The 12,253-nt window shown below is 42.6% G+C and overlaps 1 pseudogene; it reads left to right on the forward strand.

The window, feature by feature from the left end:
* The first annotated feature begins 2,843 nt into the window (after positions 1 to 2,843).
* Positions 2,844 to 3,487, forward strand: LOC100395607 (osteoclast-stimulating factor 1 pseudogene; annotated as a pseudogene).
* Positions 3,488 to 12,253: the final 8,766 nt, after the last annotated feature.

The following is a 12,253-nucleotide window of genomic DNA, read 5'->3' on the forward strand; positions in this document are numbered from 1 at the left end:
ATTCTCATAAGGAGCATGCAGGCTAGATCCCTTGCATGCACAGTTCACAATATGGTTCGTGCTCCTATGAGAATCTAATGCAACCTGGCTGCAGTGGCCTGTAATCACAACACTTTGGGACACCAAGGCAGGTGGATAACGTAAAGGTCAGGAGTTCAAGACCAGCCTGGCCAACATGGTGAGAAACCCTCTCTCCACCAAACATGCAAAAAATTAGCTGGGTGTGGTGATGCACGCCTGTAATCCCAGCTACTCAGGAGATTGAGGCAGGAGAACTGCTTGGACCTGGGGGGCAGAGGTTGCAGTGAGCCAAGATCACACCACTGCACTCCAGCCTGGGTGACAGAGCAAGACTCTGTCTCAACTTAAACATAAGACCTCACACCATAAAAACTCTAGAATAAAATTTAGGCAAAACCATTCAGGACATAGGCGTAGGCAAGTACTTCATGACCAAAACACCAAAAGCATTGGCAACAGAAGCCAAAATAGACAAATGGGACCTAATCAAACTCCACAGCTTCTGCATGGCAAAAGAAACAGTCATTAGAGTGAATCGGCAACCAACAGAATGGGAAAAAATTTTTGCAGTTTACCCATCTGACAAAGGGCTGATATCCAGAATCTGCAAAGAACTCAAACAGATTTACAAGAAAAAAACAAGCCCATTCAAAAGTGGGCAAAGGATATGAACAGACACTTTACAAAAGAAGACATACATGAGGCCAACAAACATATGAAAAAATGCTCATCATCACTGGTCATTAGAGAAATGCAAATCAAAACTACATTGAGATACCATCTCACGCCAGTTAGAATGGTGATCATTAAAAAATCTGGAGACAACAGATGCTGGAGAGGATGTGGGGAAATAGGAACACTTTTACACTGTTGGTGGGAGTGTAAATTAGTTCATTCATTGTGGAAGACAGTGTGGCGATTCCTCAAGGACCTAGAAATAGAAATTCCATTTGACCCAGCAATCCCATTACTGGGTATATATCCAAAGGACTATAAATCGTTCTACTATAAGGATAGATGCACACGAATGTTCATTGCAGCACAGTTTACAATAGCAAAGACCTGGAACCAACCCAAATGCCCATCAATGATAGACTGGATTGGGAAAATGTGGCACATATACACCATGGAATATTATGCAGCAATCAAAAGTGAAGAGTTCATGTCGTTTGTAGGGACGTGGATGAATCTGGAGAACATCATTCTCAGCAAAGTGACACAAGAATAGAAAATGAAATACCGCATATTCTCACTCATAGGTGGGTGATGAAAAATGAGAACACATGGACACAGGGAAGGGAATACCAAACACTGGGGTCTATTGGGGGGAAGAGTGGAGGGACAGTGCCGGGGGGGGAGCTGGGGAGGGATAGCCTGGGGAGAAATGCCAAATGCGGGTGAAGTGGAGGAAGGCAGCAAAACACACTGCCATGTGTGTACCTATGCAAATGTCTTGCATGTTCTGCACATGTACCCCAAAACCTAAAATGCAATAAAATAAAATAAAATTAAAAAGACAAAACCTTAGCCAGGCATCGTGGTGTGTGCCTATAATCCCAGCTACTCAGGAGGCTGATGCAGGAAAATCACTTGAATCCAGGAGGCAGAGGTTGCAGTGAGTTGAGATCATGCCACTGCACTACAGTCTGGGCCACAGAGTGAGACTCCATCTCAAAAACAAATCAATTAATAAAAATAAATTTTAAAAATATATGTATATACAGAAAAGTATTTCATTTATATAAAATTAGTCTATTTATGAGCTAGGCATGGGAGCTCATGCCTATAATCCTGGCCCTTTAGGAGGCTGAGGCAGGAGGAATGCTTGAGCCAAAAGTTGGAGATCAGCCTGGGCAACATAGTGAGATCCCATCTCTACTAAAAATAAAAATAATTTAAAAAATTAGCTAAGCATGGTGGCAAAAAAATTAGTCGATCTATCTATACACCCATACACATACACACACAGACACACATGCACAAATGGTCTATAACTGTAGACATGTACATACACTTGCATTGCTGTCTTCCCATTCCTGAGCCTCATCAGTCATTCCTGACACCCCATTCTATCTCAAAATGCCATGCATCTGTAGGAACTCTCAGGCATAAGTCTAAAGAGGTAGGCAAGAACCAGATTACAAATACGGTTCTCCTGTTTGCCTTGCTAAAGAGTTTGAACTTTATCCAGATGTCCATGAAGTTCCAGTGAAGAACGAGCAGCCTTAGTGGCTGATGTTGAGAGCAAAGGAAATATGGTGGTATATCGGGGGCAGCTGAGGAAGAGAAGACTCGGTGACCCAAGAACAAGTTATGGCAAAAAGTGTTCTTGGGTAGTCCCACAAGAGGATCTCAAAGTCCATTTAGAATTGGCCTTAACAGAACCCCCCGAGCAAAGGCTGGCTCATTCTTGCTTCCTTTCTCTGTGACAAACTCCAGATGGTGATCTCAGAGGGATGAGGTTTGTAAGAATTAAAAATGAAGGGTGTTGAATCCAGCAGTTCCAATTTGGGTAAATGCCCAAAAGAACTGAAAGCAGGGCTTGAAGAGGTATTTATATATTCATATTCATAGCAGCATTATCCACAATAGCCAAAAGGTGGAAGGAAGCCAAGTGTTTCCCAGTGGGTAAGTGGATAAACGAGATGTGATATATCCACACAATGAAATATTATCGAGAGCCAAGGGTAGGCACCAGTCCTTGAAGGTGCGTGACTGTAAACCAGACAAAAAGAAACCTTGAGGTGCTTAGAGTACTAGGTAGCAGGCATGCGGTGGGCTTTTCAGCGCGGTCTTTAGGATTTGCAGCTCAAGGAAGCGAGATGTTGAAGCTGCCACCGAAACCGGTCAAACCAGGGCAAGATAAAGTCTTCAGAACCCTCTATATGTTGGAACCCAGAGCTCCAGATGAACTATGCTTTGAGGAAGGCGATATCATCTATGTTACTGACATGAATTATGCCAGTTGGTAGAAAGGTACCTCCAAAGGCAGCACTGGACTGATTCCAAGCAACTATGTGGCTGAGCAGGCAGAATCCATAGACAATCCATTGCGTGAAGGAGCCAAAAGAGGCAACTTGTGTTAGTTGCCAGCGTTTTCGGACAACTGAGTGGGTGTTAATGGCTGAGACAAAGCCAGAAGCATTGCCTTAGACTAGGCTTGTCATGGGGATCTCAGAAATACAGTGGCAATGCTATTTACTCAACCAAGTACTGAACTGAGCCATAGAACAAGTTGGGAGACACAGCTGTGCATGCTGCTGCCTGGAAGGGTTATGCAGATATTGTCCAGTTGCTTCTGGCAAAAGGTGTTCTGGCAGACAGAAGAAACAATGAGAGGATGCTGGCTTTGGGCAATGCTGCCCGTGCATCTCTCCAGAGAAAGAAACAGGGGACAGATGCAGTTCAAACATTAAGCAATGCTCCTGTTATTCCAAAACTTTGTCTGCCAGAAGAGGACTGGTAATTATTTTTTGTAAGGATATATGAACATGGCAGTGTTGCACTGTTTTCGAGTAGAACAGGTAATGAATGGTTCTTACCTTTAGTTTGGCAATAAGTGACTGAATTATTTACTGTATAAAATACATTTATGTCCACCAGAGTAGAACAAGAAGAGATGATCTCTATTTATCAAGCTAAAGGAATTGTATAGTATCTTTTCTTTGAAAAAATCAGGGTCGGGAGCGGTGGTGTCTTCTTTTGAGACAGAGTCTCCCTCTGTCACCCAGGCTGGAGTGCAGTGGCATGATCTTGGCTCACTGCAACCTCCACCTCCTGGGTTCAAGCGATTTTCCTGCCTCAGCCTCCTAAGTAGCTATGTTTGAGTACCAATATTAGAAGTGGTAATATTTCCAATTTGTGTGTGTCCTGTTTGCTACACTGAAAAAAAAAAGAAACATTTCATATTTTAAATTTGTGATTTGTCTTAGGCAGAGTTCCTTTTGAGTTGGGGATAAAGATTTGAGGGCATTTTGTCTACTTGGGAGGTGATCCCTGGAAGCACCACTAGTAGAGCTGGGGAGTGAGACAGAGAAGGAAAGAAGCCAACACAAGTTCCATTAATTCATAAGCAGGTGGTGACCACTGTGGTGCTGAGACTCAACCCTCCTGGAGACTTCTGGGAAACTTTGTAAGTTGATGTCCTGCAGAGAAATGAGGAACGGGGGGATTTATCTTTAAACTCCTGCTTGTCACTAATTGAGGGCTGCCCCTGGGATACCATCTTACAACCATTTCTAAGCAGCTCCTGAAACTGTCCAAGTACACACTGGTAACAGTTGAATTCCCAGGCAGAGACAAAGCACTTGTGGGTAAGAACCTATTAGAGATTGTGGTACTGTCGAGTATCTGAATATCTGGATCACAAGTCACTTAGTAAAGCTTAGAACTAATGATTACCCAAATTGAAAATTGCATGATTATAATTTACTGTGCAGTCAATAACCTCCATGTATTGATGAATATGCTTTTTATCCATAATAGGTTGTTGAATATGGGAGCTTATCAATTACCTCACAGGCTGTGTAAGAACCTCTGGAGCTCCTTTGCAAACAGAGCCTACCCTAGAACAAACCTACTTCAATTCTCAACAGCCAGGAATTGTGAGAGAGATGGAATTCTGATTACATCACTGGAACTCAATACTACATAGAGCAAAATCTGAATCTACCCTTGGGAGCTCCTGGCTACAAACAAAAATTCTCTGGCTTAAGCTAGTTGAAGTTGAGTAAATGAAGCCATTTGTAGATGAAAGATCATACTGACACCCTGTATTGTGGCTTGGGGAAAGGAAAAGGCATCTGTGTCAAGGTCTCTAGGCTGGTCCAGGCCAGGGTAGAGAGGGACACAATTTGTTCCACAGTGAACCTTGGCTGACAATGTCGCCTAAACTGTCAGGAAATGCCTAGAGGACTTCCAATAAGGGTCCAGCCATACTATCTGATTTGAATGGGCCCTGTGGAAAAGACTTTGAACTTTCTTCAAAACTTAGAATTCAAACCTAAAAAATCATGAATTTACAATAATACCAAAAAACATCTCTTTGGTTTTCTTTAGAATTTGCTATGGCAGCAACTCATTCTACTAGACACTAGTAAAAAACAGGAAAGAACTGATGAGGCATTTATCATGCCTTCTGTGTCCAAATGGCATATTTGTTGTTGTTGTTTATGAGACAGGGTCTCGCTGTCTCACGCAGGCTGGAGTACAGTGGTGCAACCATAGCCCACTGCAGCCTCGAGTTCCTGGGTGAAGGAATCCTCCCACCTTAGCCCCTGGAGGAGCTGCTACTACAGGTGCATGCCACCGTCCCCAGTTCTGCCCAAACTATATTTCATGGTAAATAAATAGGCGAGGAGGGAAAGTTCTTCTTTATAAAATAATGCCATTTTATGGATGCAGAAGATAGACATAAAAAATCATTTTGGATCTCCTAATGGAATAACAGAACTAAGCAATAGTCAGCAATGACTGATAAAACAATTCAATGAAAATTTGATTGTAAACTTCATAATAGATGAGTTAAACTTTTACCAACCAGACAGCAGGCATTTCTGATGTAATCAACCAGTGGTATATAATAACACCTATGAAGTACTCTTGTTAAAAAATAAATTAAGCTTGAGCCTAGTCTAGTTTCACATTCAGAATTTGGATTCTGAGAAATAGGGAGAATAGAAGAAACAAGAATGCAATCAATCTAGTGCAGAATGTGGAAAATTTAGGACAAATGACTTGGACTCTTTAATGTCATGCATTTATAAGGATTTGTAAGGACAAATCCTTTCTATAAGGACAAATCCTTATAAATGCATGACATTAAAGAGGGGAAAAGGAAGGAAAACTATTACGGATTAAAAGAGACTTAATTAACATATTAACTAAATATCATATGTGGTTATTTTGTAGATTCTGATTCAAAAAAAGTAACCATAGAAAGGCATTCTGGATTTAAAAACATATTTGGGTATTAACTGAGAGCAAAAGGGAGGGGAATTAGAATTCTCATACATGGCTGGTGAAAATGCAAAATGCAAAAGTGTGGCAATTCTTCAAGGATCTAGAACCAGAAATACGATTTGACCCAGCAATCCCATTACTGGGTATATACCCAAAGGATTATAAATCATTCTACTATAAAGACCTGTGCACATGTATGCTTATTGCAGCACTGTTTACAATAGCAAAGACTTTGAACCAACCCAAATACCCATCAATGATAGACTGGATTAAGAAAATGTGGCACATATATACCATGGAATACTATGCAGCCATAAAAAAGAATGAGTTCATGTCCTTTGCAGGGACATGGATGAAGATAGAAACCATCATTCTCAGCAAACTAATACAAGAACAGAAAACCAAACACCACATGTTCTCACTCATAAGCGGGAGTTGAACAATAAGAACACATGGACACAGGGAGGGGAACATCACACACCAGGGCCTCTTGGGTATTGGGAGGAAAGTGGAGGGAGAGCACTAGAATAAATACCTAATGCATGAAGGCCTTAAAATCTAGATGATGGGTTGATGGGTGTAGCAAACCACCACGGCACATGTATACCTACGTAACAAACCTACATGTTCTGCACATTTCCCAGAACTTAAAGTAAAATTTAAAAAATTAAAAAGGAAAATGCAAAATGAAAGTTTAGCCACTTTGGAAAACAGTTAGGCAGTTTTCTATAAAGCTAAACATATACCCACTGTAAAAACCAGCAATCCCTCTCCTGGGTATTTACCCAAAAGAAATGAAAATCAGTGTTTACTCAAAAATCTATATGTGTATGTTTATACTGGCTTGATCTATAATTGCCTAAATTGAAACTATTCAAATGTCCCTCAACAGATAAATGGATAAATGATCTGTAGTACAGCCATACAGTAAAATAGTGCCTAGCAATATAAAGTAACAAACTACTGATAGACTCAGTCACTTGGATGAATTGAAAAAGCAGTATGCTAAGTGAAAAAAGTCACATTCAAAAGCCTATATGTGGGCCTGGCATGGTGGCTCATGCCTGTAATGCCAGTGCTTTGGGAGGGCAAAGCAGATAGATCATTTGAGGTCAGGAGTTCAGACCTGACCTAGTTCACTATTTTGACCAGACTAGCCTGGCCAAAATAGTGAAACCTCGTCTCTACTAAAAACACAAAAATTAGCTGGGTGTGGTGGCATGCACCTGTAGTACCAGCTACTCAGGATGCTGAGGCATGAGAATCACTTGAACCTGGGAGGTGGAGGCTACTGTGAGCTGAGATTGATCACTGCACTCAGCCTGAGCGACAGAGCTAGACTCCATCTCAAAAATTAAAATAAACAAGAAAAAGCCTATATGCTTTAAAAACAGACACATAGAACAATAAACAGAACAGAGAGATAAGAAATAAACCCAAACATATACCATCAACTAATTTTCAACAAGGTCACCAAGAAGACACGATGGAGGGAGGATAGTCTTATCAATAAATAGTATTGGAAAAACAATATCCACATGCAAAAGAATAAAACTTGACCCTTGAAGCATAAACAAAAATCAACTAAAAATTGATTAGTGAACAAAACTTTAAAATCTGTAATTGTAGGCCAGGTATGGTGGCTCAGGCCTGTAATCTCAGCACTTTGGGAGACTGAGGTGGGTGGATGGCTTGAGCCCAAGAGTTCAAGACCAGCCAGGGAAAAACAATAAGACCCCATCTCTTCAAAAACACAAAAATTAGCCTGGTGGGATGGCACATGTTTGTATTTCCAGCTACTGGGGAAGCTGAGTTGGGAGGATTGCTTAAGCTCCCGTGGTTGAGGCTGCAGTGAGCACTCTAGCCTGGGCAACAGAGTGAGATTCTGTCTCAAAAAAAAAAAAAAAGAAAGAAAGAAAGAAAATCTGGCTGAGCACAGTGTAATCTCAGCACTCTGGGTGGTTGAAGTGGGTAAATCACTTGAGGTCAGGAGTTCAAGAGCAGCCTGGCCAACATGGTGAAACCCTATCTCAGCTAAAACTACAAAAATTGGCCTGGCGTGATGGCACATGCTTGTAATCCCAACTACTGGCCAGACTGAGGCACAAAAATTAGCTAAGCATGGTGGCACGCACCTGTGGTCCCAACTCCTCAGAAAGCTGAAGCACAAGGATCACTTGAACCCAGGAGGCAGAGGTTGCAGTGAGCTGAGATTGTGACACTGCACTCTAGCCTGGGTGACAGAGCGAGACTCTGTCACAAAAAAAAAAAAAAAAAAAAAAGCACCAAAGAAAAAAGAGGGAAAGGTGATAAAACACTCATGGCAAAATGCTGATTTTAGTTAAAGCTAGGTGATTGTTAGCTGGGGTTTGTGATGTTATTCTTTCTACTTTTGTGTATTTGAAAATAATCATAATAAAAGATAAAAAGAAATAGTAAAGAAACAGAAAGTGTGAAGGACTCTGCAGTCACCCTGCCTGGCTTCACCACTTACCACTTACATTGAACTTGAACACAGCTCAGCTTTAAGATGCTAGCAATATTTAGACTTACAGGATTTTATGTTGACCAACATTACCTAAGTGAAGTGCTTAGGTAATGGAGAAACTGTAAACTCTCAATAAATAAGAGTTATGATTATTAGAAATTGGATTGGCCGGGCGCGGTGGTTCACACCTATAATGCCAGCTCTTTGGGAGGCGGAGGCTGGTGGATCACATGAGACAGGAGTTCAAGACCAGCCTGGCCAACATGGTAAAACCCCATCTCTGCTAAAAATACAAAAATTAGCCAGGTGTGGTGATGGGCACCTGTAGTCCCAGCTACTCGGGAGGCTGAGGCACGAGAATCTCTTGAACCCAGGAGGTGGAGGTTGCAGTGAGCTGAGATCATACCACTGCACTCCAGCCTGGATGACAGAGAGAGACTCTGTCTCAAAAAAAAAAAAAAAAAAGAAATTGGATTGAGGTATGTACAGGCATATCTGATAGACTTGGGGCAGGGGAGGCAGGCAAAAGAAATCAGATTTTCAAGGGGGAAAAAAAAAGTTCCTATGCATGAGAGAGAAGACCAATATGTTCACCACAAGGCCTGCATTTTGGGAAGGCAGCAGTGGTGAGTCCTGAGTATGACGTGCGGTGGGTCTCGTATGCCCCCAGTCCAGACTCTCTCACCTCTAATGCCAGTGTGTCCTCAGGAGAGAGTACTGGTAAAAGGTAAATGTCACTTGTAGTTCAGGTCACTCTGCTAGGTGGTAAATATAAAATAATTCCATAGGCTGGACGCAGTGGCTCACACCTGTAATCCCAACACTTTGGGAGGCCGAGGTGGAAGGATTACTTGAGGCCAGGAGTTTGGGCCAGCGGCTGGACATGGTGACATGTACCTGTGTACCCGTAGTCCCAGATACGTGGGAGACTGAGGTAGGAGGATTGCTCAAACCCAAGAGGGTGAGGCTGCAGTGACTCATGATCATGCCACTGTACTCTATCCTGGGCAACAGAGCAAGACCCTGTGTGTATTAAAAAAAAAAAAAAAAAAAAAAGACGAGGCATGATGGTTTATGCCTGTAATCCCAGCACTTCGGTAAGCCAAGGCAGGAGGATCACTTGAGCCCACGATTTTAGGACCATCCTGGGCAACATGGCAAGATCCTGTCTCTAAAATTTTTTGGCCAGGGGTGGTGGCTCACACCTGTAATCCCAGCACTTTGGGAGGTGGAGGTGGGCAGATCACAAGGTCAGGAGTTCAAGAAAGACAGGAAATTGAGTGGACTGATGCTTCTGGAGGCAGCCCTCAGCCAGTGATGGTAGGAAATTAGTGGATAATGTCCCTCCTTTCTCGCTCCCCACTTGGAATGACTCTGAGTCTCATGCTGACACTGCTTTCCAGGATCCCCCAGCGGAATGGAGTCACGGCTGTTCACAGGGGTAGTTGATGTGTTTATGCACCCTTTATTGGCCTTTTTCTCTGTCTCACTTTCCCACTTTCCTGCTTGTGTTTCTTAATATCTCCCTCTCAAATAAACTTGGCACATTTAAATCGTTGTCTTAGGACCTGATTTTCAGGGAATCCAGACTGTGAGAGTCATACACTGGTAGAGCTAGGAGGGGTTGTGAACATCTGAGCATTTCTGAGGAAGTTTTCAAAAGTTAAGTAGGTGAGGTTGGGAAGATTGGGTTAAAAAGGAATGGAGGGAGAAAGGGAGAGATGGATGGAGGGAGAAAAGGAAAAAGAAAGGAGGGAAGAAAGAAAGGAAGGAAGAGTGGGAAAGAAGGAAGGAGAGAAGGAAAGAGGAAAAGGAAGGAAGGAAGGAAGGAAGGAAGGAAGGAAGGAAGGAAGGAAGGAAGGAAGGAAATCTAAAAAAGAAAAAAGAAGTGAGGCCAAGCATGGTGATTCACACCTGTAATCCCAGCATTTTGGGAGGCCAAGGCGGGTGGGTCACCTGAGGTCAAGAGTTTGAGACCAGCTTGGCCAACATGGTGAAATCCCATCTCTACTAAAAATACCAAAACTTAGCTGGGCATGATGGCGCATGCCTGAAATTCCAGGTACCCAGAAGGCTGAGGCAGGAGAATCACTTGAACCTGGGAGATGGAAGTTGCAGTGAGCCCAGATCTCACCACTGCACTCCAGCCTGGGGAACACAATGAGATTCCATCTCCAAAAAAAGAAGGAAAGAAAGAAAAGCCTAGACAAGTGAATAATGAGCCCACTGTTTAATGTATAAAAAGCACATCACAGATACATGTTGATAAGTGAATGAATTATCAAATAAATGAATAAGATCAAGTTCCCTCCATTTTAGCTTTGCTAGGAAAAAAACCCTGTTTGTTTCAGAACATTTTAATACCATTTAATACCAACAATCCAGAAGAGGTGCAGCGTAAAGTTATACCAATTCCTTAACATAAAAGCACTTCCTGGAATTTCATTTTTCTCCCCTGCAAAATAGGGATAAGCATCAATAACGATGAAAATACCACCACCTTCCTCAAGAGGACTTGAGAGGCTAAATGCAATGATGCTTTGCTTAAGAGAAAGAACTTTTTTGCTTTTGTTTTTGTTTTGAGACAGAGTCTTGCTCTGTCGCCATAGTGGAGTGCAGTGGCACAATCGCAGCTCACTGCAACCTCCGCCTCCTGGGTTCAAGCGATTCTTCTGCCTCAGCCTCCCAAGTAGCTGGGACCACAGGTGCGTGCCCCCATGCTCGGCTAATTTTTTTGTATTTTCAGTAGAGACGGGGTTTCACCATGTTGGCCAGGATGGTCTCGATCTCTTGACCTCGTGATCCTCCCACCTTGGCCTCCCAAAGTGCTGGGATTACAGGAGAAAGAACTTTTCTAATAAGCATTTTTGCTGGTGGTGGTGGTGATTATAACAGAGCTCTGTCACTATGATGGTATAAATAACATAATTGCAACTTTCCAAATGTCCTTTAATAATGAGACTGTGCCTGCCTAGTACCTACCATGTAATAGAGACTCATCAGCTAATGATGAATGAATGAATGGGTCAAATCTACAGGTGATTCTTACTTCATTCATGTCCCATTAACTTCTCAAGAAATCACCAAACAAGGCCAGGCATGGTGGCTCATGTCTATAATCCCAGCATTTTGGGAGGCCGAGATGGAAGGATTGCTTGAGGCCAGGTGTTTGAGAAAAGTCTGGGTGACATAGAGAGACCAGATCTCTACAAAATATTTTTTTAAAAACTTAGCTGAGTGTGGTGGTGCACACCTGCAGTCCCAGCTACTCAGGAGGTGGAGGCACGAGGATTGCCTGAGCCCAGGAGTTGAAGACTACAGTGAGCCGTGGTTGCACCACTGCACTCCAGCCAAAAAGAAGAAGACGAAGGTGAAGATGAAGGAGGAGGAGGAGGAGGAGAGGGAAGAGGAATCAACAAATCACCAAATAGATTGTCTAATTGCCTATTCTATTAGAAATGTTGACACCCATCTACCTTTCTCTTAGAGTTCTCCCTTCGAGTACGCAATGTGGCTTGACTTCAGAATTCAGGAGGACAGATCCCTGCTTTCATACAGGTCTATTCTGATGTATTCCACCTGCATGCCTTTCCTCTCTTGCTTGCTTACTTGTTTTTTCCTTTGATAGGTTCCTGGGAGATGGTGATTGTTGAATAGCAGTTACTGAGGGTCATGGAGAAAAATACCAGTTTGCAGGCTTTTGGCAGAAGCTTCTGGGCATAGCAATGGGTGAGCCTCATTCCTGGGCAGTGAATGCAGGCAAGTGGATGGCGTAAATGTTTA

Source organism: Callithrix jacchus, chromosome 9, assembly GCF_049354715.1.
Source record: "Callithrix jacchus isolate 240 chromosome 9, calJac240_pri, whole genome shotgun sequence".
In the NCBI taxonomy this organism is placed as follows: domain Eukaryota; kingdom Metazoa; phylum Chordata; class Mammalia; order Primates; family Cebidae; genus Callithrix; species Callithrix jacchus.